The 22,102-nt window shown below is 36.1% G+C and overlaps 1 protein-coding gene and 1 pseudogene across 3 annotated transcripts in view; one reads left to right on the top strand and one right to left on the bottom strand.

Annotated features, from left to right (window-relative positions):
• LOC128986956 (uncharacterized) overlaps positions 1-20,988 on the bottom strand; it is a 35,704-nt pseudogene extending 14,716 nt beyond the window's left edge.
• The window catches only part of LOC128986958 (COMM domain-containing protein 4), a 106,585-nt gene that overhangs the window by 23,865 nt on the left and 60,618 nt on the right, over positions 1-22,102 (top strand). For all 3 annotated transcript variants that reach the window (XM_054407591.1, XM_054407589.1, XM_054407590.1), the window contains exons 2-3: positions 9,575-9,674; positions 21,247-21,300. The gene's annotated coding sequence lies outside the window, so the exon portion shown is untranslated. The remainder of the gene's footprint in view (positions 1-9,574; positions 9,675-21,246; positions 21,301-22,102) is intronic.

Raw genomic sequence — 22,102 nt, 5'->3', positions numbered from 1 at the left:
ACCATTATATTGTAAATTCTCACAGCTTTTGTTAGAGCGATTATAAATGTCATTCAGATCAACATTAGTCGTAACATTTAAACGTGCATATCATCAAGTGGTGATGCGCGGAAGGTTTATTAAGTAACAGTTAGGCATGCGGTGCCCCACACCCCACACCCCACATTCACATATAAGCCTCGGTTGTGGCTCTCGTGCAATATTGCGCTTCTTTACCATCCACTCGTTATTTTTACATTTTCACCTTGATGGCATTTTCATCATTGACGCGTCAATACTTTATCCAAAATCTGTTTTATTCAGAGCATTCGAAACGAATGTTCCATTTAACTCGTAATTGGTTAGATTATACTTTGACGAGTGTCCCTGTAATCCCTAGCGTTGACACGTATTTCGCGAGATTAAATCAATATTTTAAAATCGTTAATACTGTTTATACATTATTTTTGTGTGTTCTAATTGGAGATTTTGTTTTGTAGGAGATGCTAAGGGTTATTTTGTATGTGTCCGTTGTAATCCGTTTAAACCATATAATCCTTTAAGATAACATCAAATAGTTTTCCTACTATTTTTTTAGAAGGAAATTTTATTTTTGAACAGTAAAAACAGATCGGTTTGAAAAAAAATTACGTATGTCTGTTGGATTATAAACAGAGCTCAATATCACATTAAATAGCGAGATCACTTGCTCGTCATTGGGGCTGTAATAAACCCTACTAAAGAGAATTGTAGTTGTACTGAGTTTTATATGTAGTAAAAAATTAAAAAAAGGGTTTAAAGTGTCGTATAAATGCAGTCTTTATTCTATCAAATTGCTCACCTCCAAGTTTTAGAATCATTGAGTTTTCCTATCGGATACAGTTTAACCGAAACTTAAGTAACCATTGTTGAGATTTTAGTAAACAAATTTTAGAGTGAAACTCAATACTCTGAATGAGCTTAATTAGGATGCGAAAGCTTTAGCTCAGCCAAACGGGGTTAATTTTACTTCATGTTCGGTTGCAATTGAAGAAGGCGTATCACTGAAGTCGATTTCTTTAATAAAATTGCTTACCGCATCAGATGCAGTATAGGAATGGTGCAATTTAAGTAATTTCATCATGTATATGTTATCCAACCACATGTAACTTATAAATGGTGAAATTCTTTAAGAAAAAAAAACACGCATTATATTCTTATTTGATGCCCGGCCTTAGAGATTTTAGATAGAAATCATCACTCAAAATTACATTTCCAATGTGGACGTTACCTGTATATGATCGACTACTTAAATCCTTGTAATCCACAAACGATCGCCTGGATTGTTGAATGACTGCCTCACAGCGTGTGTCCAATCCATATTGTACACTGAGTTGTTGCAAATACTCACGTACTCATTATCCAAAACTCACAGATAATTTAACATTAAACACGTTAACTGTTTGGTGAACCTCTACTTATTATTCCCGTTTTTTTATGATCCCTGCATAATTAATATTTTAATTAGGCTCCCGGCCTACTGTTTTTATTATCAAACATCCGACCCTGAGAACAGATACATGGATTAATTTTAATATCACTTCAACCATAACCATTTTAATATCTCCATTCCGTTTGTAATGTAATTCACGTTCAACTTTACCTGGACCTTCTGGGACCCCTCAAATCATTCCCCCAAAATCTCATTTTAAGAAGTTTTTTGCACGAAATCTTCATCACATGATTTTAAGCTATTGGCATCCTACTTACAGTCGTTACATTGATGACTTTTTTAAACATGGCTTTTAAAAAGTCAATCGAATATTGAATTCCAAACCATTCCTTTAAACTACATAGCTTTAATATAGCCTATTGGTTAGATTCTAATTACTCTTTCAATGAATCATTTGCTATTAAACTTTGATAACATTATCGTAATTGAACACATTTAGGTTTTTAATCAACAGTACTAAATAACAGTTTGTTTGTAAGTAGAGAGACGGTCGGTAAGTATTGAAATGGACGGAGGCGGTTGCGGCATCGGCTGTGTATTGGCGGTGATTGCGATTGCGGGACTTTCAGAGACAATGGTCAAGTCATACCAGTGATGGGACATTGCAACACACAGTCGTTTATAAGTAGAGAGACGGTCGGTCAGTATTGAAATGGACGGAGGCGGTTGCGGCATCGGCTGTGTATTGGCGGTGATTGCGATTGCGGGACTTTCAGAGACAATGGTCAAGTCATACCAGTGATGGGACATTGCAACACACAGTCGTTTGTAAGTAGAGAGACGGTCGGTCAGTATTGAAATGGACGGAGGCGGTTGCGGCATCGGCTGTGTATTGGCGGTGATTGCGATTGCGGGACTTTCAGAGACAATGGTCAAGTCATACCAGTGATGGGACATTGCAACACACAGTCGTTTATAAGTAGAGAGACGGTCGGTCAGTATTGAAATGGACGGAGGCGGTTGCGGCATCGGCTGTGTATTGGCGGTGATTGCGATTGCGGGACTTTCAGAGACAATGGTCAAGTCATACCAGTGATGGGACATTGCAACACACAGTCGTTTGTAAGTAGAGAGACGGTCGGTCAGTATTGAAATGGACGGAGGCGGTTGCGGCATCGGCTGTGTATTGGCGGTGATTGCGATTGCGGGACTTTCAGAGACAATGGTCAAGTCATACCAGTGATGGGACATTGCAACACACAGTCGTTTGTAAGTAGAGAGACGGTCGGTCAGTATTGAAATGGACGGAGGCGGTTGCGGCATCGGCTGTGTATTGGCGGTGATTGCGATTGCGGGACTTTCAGAGACAATGGTCAAGTCATACCAGTGATGGGACATTGCAACACACAGTCGTTTGTAAGTAGAGAGACGGTCGGTCAGTATTGAAATGGACGGAGGCGGTTGCGGCATCGGCTGTGTATTGGCGGTGATTGCGATTGCGGGACTTTCAGAGACAATGGTCAAGTCATACCAGTGATGGGACATTGCAACACACAGTCGTCTGTAAGTAGAGAGACGGTCGGTCAGTATTGAAATGGACGGAGGCGGTTGCGGCATCGGCTGTGTATTGGCGGTGATTGCGATTGCGGGACTTTCAGAGACAATGGTCAAGTCATACCAGTGATGGGACATTGCAACACACAGTCGTTTGTAAGTAGAGAGACGGTCGGTCAGTATTGAAATGGACGGAGGCGGTTGCGGCATCGGCTGTGTATTGGCGGTGATTGCGATTGCGGGACTTTCAGAGACAATGGTCAAGTCATACCAGTGATGGGACATTGCAACACACAGTCGTCTGTAAGTAGAGAGACGGTCGGTCAGTATTGAAATGGACGGAGGCGGTTGCGGCATCGGCTGTGTATTGGCGGTGATTGCGATTGCGGGACTTTCAGAGACAATGGTCAAGTCATACCAGTGATGGGACATTGCAACACACAGTCGTTTGTAAGTAGAGAGACGGTCGGTCAGTATTGAAATGGACGGAGGCGGTTGCGGCATCGGCTGTGTATTGGCGGTGATTGCGATTGCGGGACTCAGAGACAATGGTCAAGTCATACCAGTGATGGGACATTGCAACACACAGTCGTTTATAAGTAGAGAGACGGTCGGTCAGTATTGAAATGGACGGAGGCGGTTGCGGCATCGGCTGTGTATTGGCGGTGATTGCGATTGCGGGACTTTCAGAGACAATGGTCAAGTCATACCAGTGATGGGACATTGCAACACACAGTCGTCTGTAAGTAGAGAGACGGTCGGTCAGTATTGAAATGGACGGAGGCGGTTGCGGCATCGGCTGTGTATTGGCGGTGATTGCGATTGCGGGACTTTCAGAGACAATGGTCAAGTCATACCAGTGATGGGACATTGCAACACACAGTCGTTTGTAAGTAGAGAGACGGTCTGTCAGTATTGAAATGGACGGAGGCGGTTGCGGCATCGGCTGTGTATTGGCGGTGATTGCGATTGCGGGACTTTCAGAGACAATGGTCAAGTCATACCAGTGATGGGACATTGCAACACACAGTCATTTATAAGTAGAGAGACGGTCGGTCAGTATTGAAATGGACGGAGGCGGTTGCGGCATCGGCTGTGTATTGGCGGTGATTGCGATTGCGGGACTTTCAGAGACAATGGTCAAGTCATACCAGTGATGGGACATTGCAACACACAGTCGTTTGTAAGTAGAGAGACGGTCGGTCAGTATTGAAATGGACGGAGGCGGTTGCGGCATCGGCTGTGTATTGGCGGTGATTGCGATTGCGGGACTCAGAGACAATGGTCAAGTCATACCAGTGATGGGACATTGCAGTATACAGTCGTTTGTGAAAAACATAATATTGGTTAACAACTATGGACGACAAATACGTTTACACTTTATCTTTGTAATTATGGTAATATAATAATAATAGTAATATAATTTTGGTAATATGAACATTTAGTATAACGACTTGAATAATGAAAATTAATTTACAACGAATATTAAAAGTCGAAGGCACAATCGCAACTGAGCACTTTCATGAACGTCTCGATTTATAGTGGAGCTAGGCTTGTAATGTAGGCCTAGGGTTCTTTCTCCATGCTTGCACATGAACACTGACAATAGCAATCCAGTTACATTCGAGGGGTTAACTGTTTTGATGTTTTATATAATATGTTTAGTACGTTATTATAAAAAATTTAATTACACGTTTATACAGTACTAGCTTAACACCGGTTGTATAATTTTGGGAGACTACAAACACAAAACATAGAGAAATATTTTGCATTGTAACTACTTATTACTTAATAATCCATTAATAATCGTTCTCAAAAATTATTTTTTACTATGTACCATCCGGTTGTAACTTCTAATTGACGCCAGAAAGTATAATTCAATTCATTGGAATCCTCATTGGTTTGAAATATGAGTACTGTAGCTGCTTCACAGCTGAACTCTGGTTTTGTAAGAAAGTACTCAAAACTCGTGTGTGAAGCTGGGTCATACATAGAATTACAATTTGTAGCTTTGTGCATTATATTTCCAATAGTTATTTTAGTTTTCCTACAGTTACCTAACAATGTACTTGTTCTCTCACTGATTTGAGAAAGCAAAGTGGCCAATTCGCTCATCAGTGAGACAATGTTAACATTGTCTCACTCTAATTACTTTGTCTCACTCACTCCAGCTTTGCAACGTGAAGGAACGAAATAGTGAGCGCGTAACATGCAGACACTATCAGTGAGAGAACATGCACATTGTTATGTTACTGTAGGAAAATAAAAATGTTGGTCTTTTTCCCACCCAATGTTGACCTTTTAGAAAATAAAAATCGTTAATAGCCTGATAAATGGCGATAGGGTAAATAAACTTGGCTTCTCACGACCAACCCCATTAACCACCAGATTTTTGTAAGTGACCACTCGGCTAAACGTGTAAAAATAATGTAACTATTCAAATAAGAAATCGTCAAAGCGTAATGATCGCTCTTCACGTTTATAAAATAAAGGTAGGTAGAGTCAGAACTGGAGGTAACATTGTTGCTAAGGGGAAAGTAAAAAATCCAAAGTATATCGATCTTGGAGGGTTTTGTAATAATATCGGATAACTTTATGTCTAACTAATAGCATTGATTTCATGAGATTCAGATTTCCTTTTCCTTATTTAGCTTGTTATCTCCAGATTGATATTTATCTGGTAATATTAATCATATATTACTTTCACATAGTGTTTGTTTACGTGCATTTAAATGCATACTAGTCCTATGAACCCAACCACTATAATTTCGAACATCATTCAAAACATTGAACCACATCAATTTAGCTAAGTAAATTCCCTCAAATATATCTCATCTTCCCATTGGCCGTTTTCAAACATCTTCACTTTGCATGTGACAAAAACTCTAAGTGACCATCTGCTACCAGCTGGACAAAATACTCTTCTTTCATATCAAATTTCGTCGTTTGTTTTCTTTACTTTATTCGTCCAGTAGTTCTCATTATTCATAGACTTACAAAATCTTTTTATTTCCTGGCAATTTAATTCAGTTTTGAATCTTTGCTCGAAAGAGCATAACCTGGATAATAACTGCGTTATGCTTATGGGAGTGATGAATTACGACGAATGTTGTTAAAATTGGTTAAACGATTAAACATATTTTTTTAACAGTAGTGTTACAAAACCTTTGTTGCCTTACAAAAGCTACCTAGCAGTACTCCTTAATTATAGCATTGGTAACACAATGTTATGACATTCTGACAATGATTTCAAAGTGCAAAGTTAAAGCGGCTGTCTCTTTGTATAGGTATTGCTGTTAAGTGCAAATACTGCTCCTATTTGTACTGTATTAAAACCTTTGAGTTGGACCCCTCACTTAGCTAGACATAAGGCTATAAAACAAAACGTAAGTACTGTATGTTATCATTTTAGATGCATCGCGTCAAGATAAAATTGTAATAAACGCAATACAAGAAAAACAAACTATATTCAAAAAATTAAAAGCGTAAAAATGTTAGATAAATCGTTGGAACTGAATAGTCCATATTATTTTATTTAAATCAAGTAATAGTGTATAAATTAGCTAACCATGAAATCATATATACAGGGTGATTTGAAGTTGGTGTGACAAAATTTTTTCTGGTAAATTATGTAACAAGTAGAGTTTAAATCCACAGTTTTTATTGTTTTATCCCTCGTGGTCTCTTACCTATGCATTTTTTAAAAATTTTCTGAAAAAACTGTATTAACAATAGAAAAACTTACATTTCTCCACTTTCCTCTCATCTGATGATAATTATAATGGTATTTTCTGAAAGCTCATCAAATTTACATTTAGTCAAGTCAGTTTTGTGTCGTTAGTAACAGTTTTGTAGCGAAAGTGGTGTTGTAAATACAAGAAATATGTTTTTCAAGAAAAAAACTAAATTTTTAAATAAATAACATGTATGTTATTTTTTTGTGAAAAAAGTGTCAAATACGTTAAAAAACTTGTCCTTTTCCTGAGCTTTAATTTTATATAAGCATATTGTATTTTCCTTCGGAAAATTACTGTGAAAATTATACTGCAAGTGCAAAAAACATGGATTAAAAAACTAGTGGGACGTAAAGAGACTAAATTATGTTTGATAAGAAAATCCTTCCAATGCCTCCTACATTTTAAATTTAAATTTTTTTCACTAAATAAAAGAAATAAAAGTGAATTGGTACTTAAGTTACACCATTGGACAGTGTGCCTTTCAGTGTAACCCATAAAAGATAAGATAATCAAACTTATAGATAAAAAAAATACCTCAATCGTTATCACAAAGGATAGTACACCTTATCTAATAGAAAACACAATTCTCGTACCTTATGCGGCCCAGTTATTAAGGATAAGAAGTTTATTATTGCAGTTCAATCATGGAGTTCACATCGCGTGAGTATGCTGAAATGCATTTTGTGTACGGTTTTTGTAATGGAAATGCTCGAGCTGCGCAACGAGAATACCGTGCCCGGTACCCTGACAGACGAGTGCCTAGTCCTCAAGTATTCTCAAGATTGCATCTGCGTCTTTTAGAACGAGGTACAGTCTTCAAACAGCCGAATGAGGTAGGTCCTGTACGTCATAATGTGGAAACGGAGGAATAAGTTCTAAATATGGTCGAAGAAAATCCTAAAATTAGCTCTCGACAAGTGGCCAATGATGTAGGAGTTTCTCAATGCAAAGTTCTTAGCATATTACATAAAAATCAATTTCATCCGTACCATTTCATCGAAGTTCAAGGTCTGGAACCTCAAGATTATGCTCCAAGAGTTCAATTTTGTCGTTGGCTATTAAATGCTGACATTGAACAGCCTCAGTTCTTAAAAAACATCCTGTACACAGATGAATCGAGGTTCACGAGAGATGGTGTTTTTAACATTCATAACAATCACCATTGGGCTAAAGAAAATCCCAAAGTGATGCGGGAGGGTTCTTACCAAACGAGGTTCCATCTTAATGTTTGGATTGGAGTAATTGGTAATCAGCTTGTAGGACCTCACATTTTCCCAGAAAACCTAAGTGGTGAAGCTTATCTGGACTTCCTTCAACATAGCCTACCCGATCTTCTTGATGGTCTTAAACCTCACCCAACGCCAAATAGACAATGTCATTTTCCAGCAGGATGGAGCCCCTCCCCACTTCTCCAAAGATGTACGGAACTGGTTGACACTGAACTATCCTACGTGGATAGGACGCGGAGGACCTGTGCCTTGGCCGGCGAGGTCTCCCGATCTCACTCCTTTGGACTTCTTTGTGTGGGGCACAATGAAAGACATTGTTTATTCGACCCCTGTGAACTCAGTGGAGGAGTTGACAGATCGAGTTGAAGCAGCTGCTCAAGTTGTTCGAGAAAAATTAAGTTTTAACGTAACGGTTGGAGCCATGAGAAAGCGTGCGAGGGCTTGCATTAGAAAAGGAGGCAGGCACTTTGAACATGATATTAAATAGTTTTTTGGGTTTTTTTTTGCAATCGAGTGTTGTATTATTGTGTGATTTTCAAGGTTTTCATTGTGTAACTTTACGGGAAATAAAGTTTAAAAACTAGCTTATGAGTATTGATATTAACCCATGTTTTTTGCACTTGTAGTATAATTTTCACAGTAATTTTCCGAAGGAAAATACAATATGCTTATATAAAATTAAAGCTCAGGAAAAGGACAAGTTTTTTAACGTATTTGACACTTTTTTCACAAAAAAATAACATACATGTTATTTATTTAAAAATTTAGTTTTTTTCTTGAAAAACATATTTCTTGTATTTACAACACCACTTTCGCTACAAAACTGTTACTAACGACACAAAACTGACTTGACTAAATGTAAATTTGATGAGCTTTCAGAAAATACCATTATAATTATCATCAGATGAGAGGAAAGTGGAGAAATGTAAGTTTTTCTATTGTTAATACAGTTTTTTCAGAAAATTTTTAAAAAATGCATAGGTAAGAGACCACGAGGGATAAAACAATAAAAACTGTGGATTTAAACTCTACTTGTTACATAATTTACCAGAAAAAATTTTGTCACACCAACTTCAAATCACCCTGTATTCTACTATTGTTAGTCTCCTTTTAGGCTAATAATTATTTTGTAACAAACTTAGTTATCTTTTGACTTCTTGATAAAATAGCAACATATATTTAACCACCTATGTAAATTTATTTTGAATCGTCGTTTCTTATGTTCTTGACGCTATATTTGTGTGATTGCCACGTTAGTTTCACTTCAAGTAAAGACTAATTGATTTTTGTTATGAGAAAAAACTAATTGTGTAAAAACGAATTGTGTAAAAACGGTAGGTTAACTTTATAATAGCTTTGCAATGGAATATTTGAAACGTATGTAGAATGTTGTGTGCAAATACAATTTCTTTACTGTTACTGTTACTTTAAGAGATTGGTTCTCTTGTTTGCAACCACGTGTTTACTCATCTGGAGTCAGCAAACGTATGCAATTATTATTATCACTATACAATGTAATGAACTCGTTACCAAGCTAGAATATTTCATTTGATTTTTCTATACCTTATTACAATTATCTAAACGATGTTTATTTTACATCATAAACGCTTGCGATTTCTTATACTAGATTGAAATTGTTACAGGTCACTACCAAAGAAGTTCATGTGGAGAAGAGAAGTCAAGAAACTGAATTAAGGATATTTCATTTAAGAGGGCTACTTATCCTATCAATCAATCCTTCAAGTAAGCATTTTATGTGACTTTTATAGTTTGGATATACTTTTAGTTAAAATTTATTTCCTTTGTTGGAAAAATCCCAGAAATCGCTAAACTCTGCCCCATATCAGAGGAAGCCATGATGTTCGGTAGGCATAACGTATATTCCATATTCCATCGTTGTTCTTTTAGTATTACTGTTCATGAACAGTTTACTTATTTCTTCGCTGTTCAGTTCAATATTAATATCCGCTTGGATCTAGTAGTCTAAATGTTGACATACTTGCCAACAAATAATACAAATCTAAATCCTTAAGTTAGTAGGAAGCTATAAAATTTGCTCTATATATTTGTACTAATTTTATTGAATGTTTGTGCATTCCTTACCAAAACCGTGATTTTTATCCAAAACATAGAATAATACCAATTCATGGGCTATTATGTTTTTGTTTAAACTTTCCTTTCCCAGTATAGAGGTATTCATTTTCAAGTTTAATATTCCGGGTATTAGAGGTTGGCAAACCTTTTCAAAGCAAGTTTATTCGCTGATCTATAGTGTCTGACAGATTACCCAACCTTGTATTTCGCTTTTGTGACAGCCCTTTTTACTTTTTACCTGAATTTAGAAGATTTCATTACTCGATTTGTCATGATAAATTATTATGATTTTTAGGAAGAGTTTATAAGTGAGTATTAGCTGTATTAGGTTCATATTCTTCGTAAAATTACTAGCACTTGTGCTTTCAAAACTCTGTAGTCTAATTTGTTTAGACACTCGTATGCTCTTTGACACTGAATAGGTAAAAAATAGTTGTGTTGGAAGCTTTTAAACTTATTTATATAAATACCTTTTGCCCAATTTAGGAGAACAAATCGTGTATCAGAGCTTACTGAGGTCCAGCTTCATATAAACTTTGTAGCCGCATCACGCAACAACGGGTAAATACTCATCAACCAAACTTTTCCCTGTTTCTAGGAAAATCTGTGAACAATAATATAATACGCATCTCCTGTATTTGCCCTGAAATATTAAAATATCTCGAACCTAAATAATATATTTATTTTTTTTTATTTCAATAAAATGAGCAATTTAATATTTTGAATAACGGTTTATTGTACATTGTTATATCTTATATCAGAGTCTATCATAGGGGTGATGCGTGTTCAATTACCGCATTTCACCAATGGATTTGGCTAAGTGATAATATAATGTGTGCGGGTGATTAAAAGCCCTCTTTAATCTGTAGATCTACGTACAGACATATCTATATAACATATTCAAATATACCATTCACTGAGGAGAACTTTCTCTTTGTCGAAGATCTCACACCAGTAAAAGCCACACGAGATGTATTTATTTATTTTCAATGCTTTTCCAAACGTTTTTAGGGAAGCTACAATACACTTGACTTTTACTAAGTGATGATGGCGGTTTTTACAATGATATGAATGAAGTGACTTGCCCCGGCTACGGCAACGTCAGTGATCCCACTAATGTAATCCCTGAATACAAGATAGATAGATGTCTGGTCGTCGTGGGAAATGTTAGACCCGCGTAATCCACCATTCACCCTCAACCTCTCAATGGCTCGTCCACTCTGCCATTTCATTTTTCACTTCTGTCCACAGATGTAGTAGGTAAAAAAAAACTAAATTTTTGTAGGTTAAAATAAATATGTTTTCTATGCGTTTTGTCAGGTGAATACATATTAACATTTGTAGTGTAGGTGGTTTGGAATTGGATATGTTTGGAATTGATTTATTAGAACTAGCAGCTATACCCTTGCCCTGCAACGGGGTCAGTATGCAAAAGAGACGATGTTAGTTCTTTGAAAATACCTTAAAATGGATTTTTAGAAACGAAATTTAACTGTGTTACATAACTTGATAATATATGTTTTTGTCCACTCAGACTGTGAACACTTATTTAGGCTACATAGTATAGGCCTACAAAAACAATGATAGATTTCAAGGTATAATCAAATCAAATTATACAAGGTACAATCAAATAATACATATTGAATTGTTTGTATTGTAAATGAAATGCTATCACAATAGTTCCAAACCTGTCTGTAGTTAAATTTTCTAACACATTTTAGTGAAATTTTAATCATTGAAATGGAAATTCGCATAGTCTGCAGGTTTGTTGTGGCAGGGGTTTTATATTACTTTTTACACAACAATATATCTAAAAAATAATTCTCATAAAACTCAGAATAAGAGCCTAAGTTGATACGGCAATGATTATAGAATCTTAATTATTATATCCATGAATAATTTATTTTACTATGAATCATTCCCTGTAAAATATTATTACAGCATTTCACAAATATTAGAACAGCCTCAGTATGGATCATAAACATAAACAAATGAAGTAACCGAAAGAATCCTATACCAATGAAATGGCATCACCATATGGTTTTACAGCCTCATTTAAGTAGTGTTAAATAATGTTTACATTCGGGCGAGTGACATCATTATCCTATACTCTAATACGAGCAATGTTTGTATGTATGTATGCTTGCTTGTACCAAGATCTCGAAAACGGCTCCGACGATTTTCTTCAAATGTTGTAAATAGTTTATTTCTGACCTAAAAACGAGTTTACTGCAGTTAGAACTGCCAACAAAAATCTAAATACGTAGAAAAATGAAACTAAAAATCAAATTTTTTTAACATTAGTCTTATGGGTTGCTAGGTAACCATGTTGGCTGAATTAAATAACAAGAAAAAAGTAAACAAAAGACTTGTAATTTGTCTATCCACAGTACACTAGCAAAACAAAATACAGTACAAAAGGAAAAACATCAGTTGTTACTATTGAGCAAAGATTATACTGAAGATTACTAGATTCTATAGTCAAGGGTAGCAGTGTGGAGTGTGGGATCTGTTTATGACGATTAGATTACGGTATCTGCAATCCTTAAATGCTATGGAAAGGGAGGAAAACAGGTCCACGACATAGGAAGTGGTGAAGGAAGTAGTAAAGGCGAGCAGTCTGGACTGGAGTGTGGGAACTGCTTATGACGATTAAATTAAGGTATCTGCAATCCTAAAATGTAATGGTAGGGAGGAAAACAGGTCCATGACGTAGGAAATGGGAAAGGAAGTTGTAAGGCTAGCAGTGCAGAGTGTGGGGACCGTCTGTGGCATTTATGTATCTGCAATTCTAAAATAGTATAAAAAAGGAGGGCAAACAGGTCTATGACATAGGGAGTGGTGAAGGAAGAAGTAAGGGTGAGCAGTCCGGAGTGTGGGAATTGTTAATAACGATTAGATGAAGTTATCTACAATCCTAAAATGCTATGGGAAGGGAGGGAATCAGGTCCGCGACGTAGGAAGTGGTGACTTAAGTAGTAAAGGCGAGCAGTCTGGATTGTGGAAACTGTTTATGACGATTAGATTAAGGAATCTGTAATCCTAAAATCCTATGGGAAGGGATGGAAAGAGGTCCGCGACGTAGGAAGTGGTAAAGGAAGTAGTAAAGGCGAGCAGTCTGGAGTGTGAAAACTGTTTATGACCATTAGATTAAGGAATCTGCAATCCTAAAGTGCTATGGGAATGGAGGGAAACAGGTCCGCGACGTAGGAAGTGATGAAGGAAGTAGTAAAGGCGAGCAGTATGGAGTGTGAAAACTGTTTATGACGATTAGATTAAGGAATCTGCAATCCTAAAGTGCTATGGGAATGGAGGGAAACAGGTCCGCGTCGTAGGAAGTGATGAAGGAAGTAGTAAAGGTGAGCAGTCTGGAGTCTGGGAACTGTTTATGGGAATTACATTAAGGTATCTACAATCCTAAAATGCTACAAGAAGGGAGGAAAACAGGTCCATGACGTAGGAAATTGTGTAGGAAGTAGTAATGCTAGCAGTGCAGAGTGTGGGAACTGTCTGTGGCATTTATGTATCTGCAATTCTAAAATGGTATAGTGAAGGAGGGCAAACAGGTCCACGACGTAGGAAGTGATGAAGGAAGTAGTAAAGGCGAGCAGTCTGGAGTGTGAAAACTGTTTATGACGATTAGATTAAGGAATCTGCAATGCTAAAATGCTATGGGAAGGGAGGAAAACTGGTTCACGACGTAGGAAGTGGTGAAGGAAGTAGTAAAGGTGAGCAGTCCGGAGTGTGGGAACTGTTAATAACGATTAGATCAAGTTATCTACAATCCTAAAATGCTATGGGAAGGGAGGGAATCAGGTCCGCGACGTAAGAAGTGGTGAAGGAAGTAGTAAAGGTGAGCAGTCCGGAGTGTGGGAAATGTTTATGACGATTAGATTAAGGTATCTACAATCCTAAAATGCTATGGGAATGGAGGGAAACAGGTCTGCGACGTAGGAAGAGGTGAAGGAAGTAGTAAAGGCAAGCAGCCCGGAGTTTTGGAACTGTTAATGACGATTAGATTAGGGTATCTGCAATCCTAAAATGCCATTGGAAGGGAGAGAAACAGGTCCGCGACGTAGGAAGTGGTGAAGGAAGTAGTAAAGGTGAGCAGTCTGGAGTCTGGGAACTGTTTATGGGAATTACATTAAGGTATCTACAATCCTAAAATGCTACGAGAAGGGAGTAAAACATGTCCATGACGTAGGAAATGGTGTAGGAAGTAGTAATGCTAGCAGTGCAGAGTGTGGGAACTGTCTGTGGCATTTATGTATCTGCAATTCTAAAATGGTATATGGAAGGAGGGCAAACAGGTCCACGACGTAGGGAGTGGTGAAGTAAGTAGTGAACGTTAGCAGTTTGGAGATGGGGAGTGGATTAATGTATCTGCAATACTTTTCAGAGTAAACTAATAATTTCCCCCGAGCAAAGCTCGGTCCCCAGGTACTTTTATATTTTATGAGCCATGCCCTTTCTGTTCTAATATTCGTACAGTATTAAAAATGTTTGAACCAGGTGTGTAAAAATGTGAAATCAAAATTCATTTGACAGTCTTGCTTGTTGACATTTTAACGTTGTGGGTTTTTTGGTTTGTTCTTTGTTACCATGGAGACCAACCAATATTTACTTTTAAAACTTTCACCTCAAAACTTTGAATGCCCGCGGGGTAGTCTTAGGCCAATATTGATGCGGAAATAGTTCTACAGAATAGTTCTTCTGTATATGTATCCTCGGAGCTGTGGCTTTATTTTTGACAAATTGGAGCCCAGTCGATTCAGTAGTTTTTGAGTTTATCTCATACAAACACACACACAGACAGACAGACACCACCTCTTCTTTGTATACAAGAGATTATTGTATAGATTATCACAAATATAAAAATTTCAAGATTTCTAAAATAAGTTCTAACGTGGTTTATAAACTAATAGACAATGAATACAATTGAGATGGTTTTTGTATCTACTATCGCTGTTCAATGTTGATATAAGAAGCGCAAGTTTACGAACTGGTAAATGTTTATAACCTGAGGAGATTTTATTTTTTAGAAAAAATGTGTTTGTAACTATGATAAAAGAAGTATAATGCTCATTGCTTCCATATAAACTACAAACAAGAAATGTATCATTCATTATGTTAGGTAAATTCATGAAAACTATCACAAGTATCAATAAACTGTTACTTTAACACAGGTTATTTAGGTTTCAACATAGTCGTAGTATTCCTCTCCAGCGAGCTATAAATGCAATCTAATGTTATTTCTAACGTTTGAAAGCTATGAGATAAACGTGAATCAATTCCATACGTATTTTGATAACATTTAAATTGCTTATATAACACCCTAGCAAAATGTAAAACAATATACGGTAGTAAGTAAATGAACAGTGCATAATTTAAGTCAACTATCTAAGATTAAAATAATATAAACCGAAATGTATTTGGTTGCTGGTATCTGCATGACAGTCACAAATTATCCAATAAAGGATAGATCAAAATGATAACTGAGTTTGGTTGCCACTGTAGCGCATCTAGTTTATATGAAAGCAGGAAATGCGGTCAAAAAACGTGATAAAAAGTGTAATAATTTGCCAAATCTCAGTGCGGCGGACGTGATACTGTGTCGGTAGCAGAGCAGAACCTAGAGTGAATATACAGAGAAAGGCAACTAATAAAATATGCTGCTTCGTATTTACACGCTATCCTAAATTCAGGGTGTTTCTAAATTGCCCGAACATATTTTTTGAACCTGTTCCTTGGGCTAAGACAAACATAAAATGCTATATAAGTATGGGTCTGAAATGCCTAGATTTCTGTTTGTCGGTCTGTTTGTGATTTTAAAGAATTATTTTATATCTTGGGCAGTTTTCGAGATAGACATTTCAAAATTAGTATAAATGTGTATTTTAGTAGGTAAAGATAGCTTACAAAGTTTCGTTCCAATATCTCGCTTTTAGGGCAAGCGGTCCGAACCCATATGTTTTGTGGATGTGCTGGAACGCGAGCCCGTCCTTAACCCCGGGACTATTAACACAACCATGTATTATTTATGAGTTGATATTTTGAAGTCTACAAGGTCTCGTAACTTCCGTTATAGTTTCTGTCGTTGTTAGTCCAATACTTGTTTCAACGTTGCCGTTGATGTCGATGTGATGCGATGTAAATGTGCCAACAAACGTGCACGGTCCCCGGCCTCACCGACAATCCATTTACCGCACAGATTGGCTATAAATGACTCGTTTGACGGCGCAAATTGCCTCTGTTGTAAGAATGAGATTTTAGCTTAGCTCGATCTCCAATTACCGGTCTGGCAGAATGTTTACGTTTGGATGATGGTAAATGAAATCAAGTTAAATATGTTTGTTATCGTTACAGCACAATTTAGCTCACAACGTTCCTTAAATTTTTTTATCGAAAATACGCACTTGAGCTTATGCGTGTTGGTAGAATATTTTACTTTACATTGGTTGAAAGGATGTAAGGTTGTACTTGGCATAAGGATAAGTTTTATCTTTTGAAACTCAATTAAATAACATTCTATTTATACTGAGATGTTAACAGCTCCTTTCAACCTGGCCGCGTCTACCTTTCTCTATAGCCTGTGCTTTTTATGAGCTTATACGCGTACGTGGAATATTTTACTTAGCGTTGGGTCGTGCTTGAGGATAAGTTTTACTTTTCGCAATGAAATTAAACAAGATTCAATCTTTACTGATATGCTGACAGCTCCTTTCAACGATGGTAGTAAATTTAGATAGTTCTAGTCCAGTAAAAATAAACGCATATTTAGTTTTATCACGGCTCAAGGATACGAGTACGCTTGACAGTTGACCAATCTATCTATCTATTACTTATTACTTTTACTACTTTTGGTAAATTAAGTTTACGATATTGTCCATCTTTGCTTTTGTATAATTCCAGTATGTAAACTGTTAGTTTAAATACTTTATCTTTTGAAACTTTGTCGTTGTCAAGTCTGAACATTTCAATCCTGTTCAGTTTTAACATTGCAACCGTGATTTCTTACCAGAGTTTCGTTGTTAGTACAGTACGTTTACTCGCCCGGTAAAAGGATGGCCGATGATTTATATTCGTATACAAAAGTTTACTGTAGCTGTAATAATAACATTTTATCCAAAATCTTAAAGGTGTAAATATAGGCCTAGTTTACAATACAAAAGAGTGCAAAGACAATTTGCCGACTGAAAATGAAGTGATAACGTGTTTTTATGCGCTATACAAATTATTATAGTATTAAACCTACTCGCTTATTTTATAACCTAATATTTCATTTAATTTGTTTTTTCTAACATTTAATATAGATACATAACTATAAAATTATAAATGATATTAATGGTACACAGTTCTTTCAGCGATATTCTACACTGCATTACTGAATTTCCTTTACGTTCCGAAGCACCAGCACAGCAGCTTGTCGCCGTTTATTGCTACGTCATATACAATATTAAATACTCAATTTCAATAAATATATTACAAATGTTGGCCCCAGAATCAGCCCCATCGGCAGAATCTTGTGCAGACAAGTTTGTAAGTGAGGCGGCGCGGCGTCAACTTGTTGAGAATTTGCTTGTTTACAACCGACATTATACAAACCGGGTTGAAATACACAAGTCAAACACGCCTCCACCGTGTTGAGCTTGGCTATGAATAAAATATCTAACTTGGCAGTGCTCAAACTCTGTCTGGTGGAAATAAAACTTAGTAGTTAACGTTAGTGTATATTAAACTGTTTTAAACTATTTTTAGCGAATTTCCCATATAGGGAATAAGCTGTAGGTCTCATGGTAAGACTTGGACCCGGGACCGATTTGCTTTTTAATTTTAATATCCCTAGAAGCCAAAAACTCCATCCTTTCAAATTCATATATGTAAACTGTAAACTATAAGCTGTATACAAATTCATACAGCATAGATATTTTTCCATTAGCACGATAACTCAAGCAAAAATGATCTGATTTCGATTAAATTTGGTACAAACGTGTAAACCTACGTTTATTCGAACGAGTTCGCGATCCAGCCTGATCGGACCATGGGAACGGGGTTTTATCCCCCTATACGTTTTTGACCCTCAAAACATAAAATTTTCCAAATTTTCTCTAAGCCATTTTGAAGAGCTAAAAAAACAAATAATTTAGTATATTGAAGTGTTTTTGTATGGTCATTGGTTACAAAGAAAGCTGTAAATTAAAAATTACCATGTTATTCTTATAAAGAATAAATAAAATGTTGTAGTTTGCTTGTTTATCGATATGTTTGGATCAAACTTGGCAAATCTATTTATTTTATACTAAGCTATTAATATTTTACTTAAAACACACACTTTATTACCCTCCCTGCATGCAGCAAACCTAGGTACTTCTTAAACCTAATGTTATTTGAATAGATTTAATTGAATATCAAATGAGAAAAATGGAAATTCACTTTGTCTGCAGGTTTGCTGTGGCGAGGGTATCTTATTATATTTAGTACATCCGTTGTTTGAAACTAAACATAGATTTAGGAGAATTTTCAATATTTTTCAACTCACAATTAAAAGGAAAAACGATGATTGATTAAACGTTGGCTGCCAATCTTTTAGTTAATAATAACACTTAAACCAATGTTACAACTTTGTAATGTTAAAATTTCACCAACTACGTGATTAAATAATGAAGCAGTATATTCATAAAAAAGTACAGTATAAAAACGAATAACCAAAATTTTTACCTCCGTACTTCATATTTATAAATTAGTTAAGACTACTGTGTTGTATAAGAACCTTAAGTACAAAAGTAAATCAAGCCCTTCAAAACGTTGATTGTGGAGTTTAAAAACAACTTTGGCTTTGATTGAAATCCGCCAATTGGCTTATGAAGAAGTCAAATGAATTGCAAAACAGGGAAAGCTGTTTGACGGCATTTCCGATTACTTAAAACGTTTTACTCCGACCAGAGATATTTTGACGGAAGTTCGCCACACTTAGTAAAAACAATACAAAACCCAGAACACTAATATTGCTTATTACAGAAACCACTTGTGTATCAATTTAGTTTAAACTAGTGTACATGTTGCTCGAATTCGAGCAATTATTGCAAAGTATTACAGGAGTTATTTCAAAACTCAAGCTCAAACTCAAACATCATTATTTTTGACAGTCGTTACAAACTGCATAATAGCGTCAACAAAATTTCTCTTACAAATAAAAACAATATTTCTTATGGATAAAATCTAAAAACTAAAGATCATTGTTTTCTTAAAAAGTCTTCAACACTGTAACAACAGCGTGACAAAAGAAGACTCTTAACCCCTATGCCAAATTTGTCCACACTATTTTCCATCTTCAGGGGAGTCAGTGCATTGAACAGTTGAATGCCATTGTAAAATAAATTATTTAAAAAAAACAGTTTTGTGCTTTATAATGTCCAAATCGGACAGGTTTCTCAATTTGAAAAACTAATAACAGTTATATTTACAATGAGTTTAAAAGAGTCAATTCAATGATTACTCTGGTGTGTAACTCAGACCATGTTTATCTTCGTTATTGATAAACCTAAATCCCGGCCTTCCAGCCGGTTTTCTCCTTCTCAAAATGCCTCGCTGTACAGGCAACACAGGTCATTGATAGAGGGCCAATTGAAAACGAAAAGTCGTTTCGGGGTAGTGTTAGGGCGTATTTGTAACCTAATAGTTAAGATTGTCCAGGGTCAGGTGCTGACTGTGATGAGTTAAGCATATTACGCGCCACTGTTCTGTAGCTGCGGTCGTTATCACTATTACGCCTCCTGTTTATGTTTCGTTGTCGTCGCGTCGGAGGCATTAAAAGAAAAAAAAAACAAAAAAAAATTATAGCTACACAAATCAACAATAAATGCACAAATTTAAGTTACAATCATGCTAACACGATCCGTTATAGCGACACAAAACAACGATAAAAACACAAATTTAAGATACATCCATACTAAAACGATCCGTCTTGGGGGTTATGTTTACTAAACTCAAATAGTAAATAAATGTACTCAATGCGTTTCATTGAATTGAAAAATAAATAACAGCAATTAAATTATACAGCTGATCAAAATATAAACAATAATGTTCTTCATAAGGATAACATGGGAACTTTCAAAGCCACTGGGGCAGAGCCCAAGGGACTTTTTCAAAAATGTAAGGCCAGTTTGCAAATCTACGCGACACGCTCTTTCCAATGAGACGTCAATGGATAAAATCGGTTAAGAAATGGCGGAGGAGTTCAACCGACAAAGTTTCATGTAGCGTATTAATTATATAGATATAAAATAGGAATGCAAACATTGGAAAATTACAGTTTTGTAAGTGTCCTCACTACTCATTGCAAGATTTTAAGTAGCAGGAGGTGTAGTGCCTAATTGTAAAATATATAACTACTCTACGGATAGCTGCTTTTAAATCCTAAATCGCAATATATTTAGCACTTTGGTATATTTGTATACATATCTTTATGGTACAATTCTTAATCAATATTGTTACCGAATTAAACAAATATTTTATATATTTCAAGAAACCATTCCAAAAGTACTTGTACACACTAATTGTATGTAAAATCGCCCAACGTAGACCTGCAGTGATTGGAAAATTTCAATTTCGTATTCAAAAATCTTCAATTCTATAACAAGCTTTTTGTTTTTGCAAACTACTTTTCACCGATTGCGAACCAATTGATACATAATAAGAGGAAAGTTCTAAAAGCGTTATGTACTGAGAAACGCTGACTCAAAAAAGGCATATTTATTTATTTTTTATCTCTTAAGATGCTGGACTTATCACGTTTCGTTCCATGTCGTTCCAAAAACCGTATGTACCACAAAAAATCAAGCAAGTAGACTCACATGAGCGCCTGAGTGTAAGGTCTGACACTGATGCGCCGCGCCGCGCTGCTGTTATGTGAAACATGTATTCATCTGTGTATTGTATAAAGCCGCGGACTCCCAGAGGAAACCTCCATCCTCGCCGCTCGCTGCTAATGTGATCATAGCCAACTACGACGGCTCTGTTAATAATAAATGCATCATGTCTTTGTATCTCTCTCATTGTCAGGCACATCCCTGGACCCGGTGTATCCTTTGTTTGACTCTGTCGAGACGCGGATGACCATTATAATAGTGTAGTGCATTTATCGTAACAAAGATTTGTATTTTATTAATACTTGTTAATTGTTAAGATTCTTAATGCTGACATTGTATGTATTTTGTTCAAGGTGCTGTAGAGGAAACCCGTTTATCTTGTGACTGAAGACCACGCAAGCGAATCGGTAAGTTATTCAAACATTGCAAGATATAATTACTAAATCCTAATAATACATAACATCTATACCATCCAGTTTAGATGATCCCTTTCACACTACAATAAAATTATACATCAATATAAAGGTATAGGCATATTTAGTCGGTGCAGCATAGCTCATATGAGTTTATCCGTTAAACTAACCGTGAATTAGTTTCATAAGTTAGAATTCTCAAAAATGAGTCGCTTCCGACTATGTACATTTCTTTCGTTAAATATATTTGAAATGTTGAAGTTTATTGGTCTTAAAATGAGTCCGCTTAAATTTTTGTTTGAATAAATGTACATAAGAGAAATTATGTTTTAAATCCAAGCTGTAACTAGCCTGTAATTGTAGTTGGCCCAAGTAACCACTTAAGCAGAACAACATTGGCATAAGATTTACCATGTTTTTAAAGTATAACATAGGGTGCAACAGTGAGTATTACGAACGCTCACTTGTAGCAACATCCTTTGGGTTTGGATCCTCTCAAGATGTCCTTAGCCATTTGTAGGTTGTTATCTGTATACAAGAGGGATGCAGTCACCGTCAATTGGTATAATGCAACTAAAGGTGTGTTTTATATGTTAAAGTTAACACTATATATTCACTAAAGTTGGCTACAAATATAAAATATATATAAAATACAAATATAACAAATATATTATGTTTATATTTGATCTCTGTAAATATTATGGTTATTATTTGGTGAACTACAGTAGCATGTTTCCGTCGTTCTTAATAATTACATCGTTTACGTGATAATCAAGTTAAAACACTTATTGTTTGT

The sequence above is a fragment of the Macrosteles quadrilineatus genome, unplaced genomic scaffold (assembly GCF_028750875.1).
Source record: "Macrosteles quadrilineatus isolate MER2022 unplaced genomic scaffold, UCM_ALF_1.0 Scaffold_2__2_contigs__length_208266976, whole genome shotgun sequence".
Lineage (NCBI taxonomy): Eukaryota > Metazoa > Arthropoda > Insecta > Hemiptera > Cicadellidae > Macrosteles > Macrosteles quadrilineatus.
Note: the sequence above shows the minus strand (reverse complement) of the source record. Positions and strands in the feature narration are given on the sequence as shown.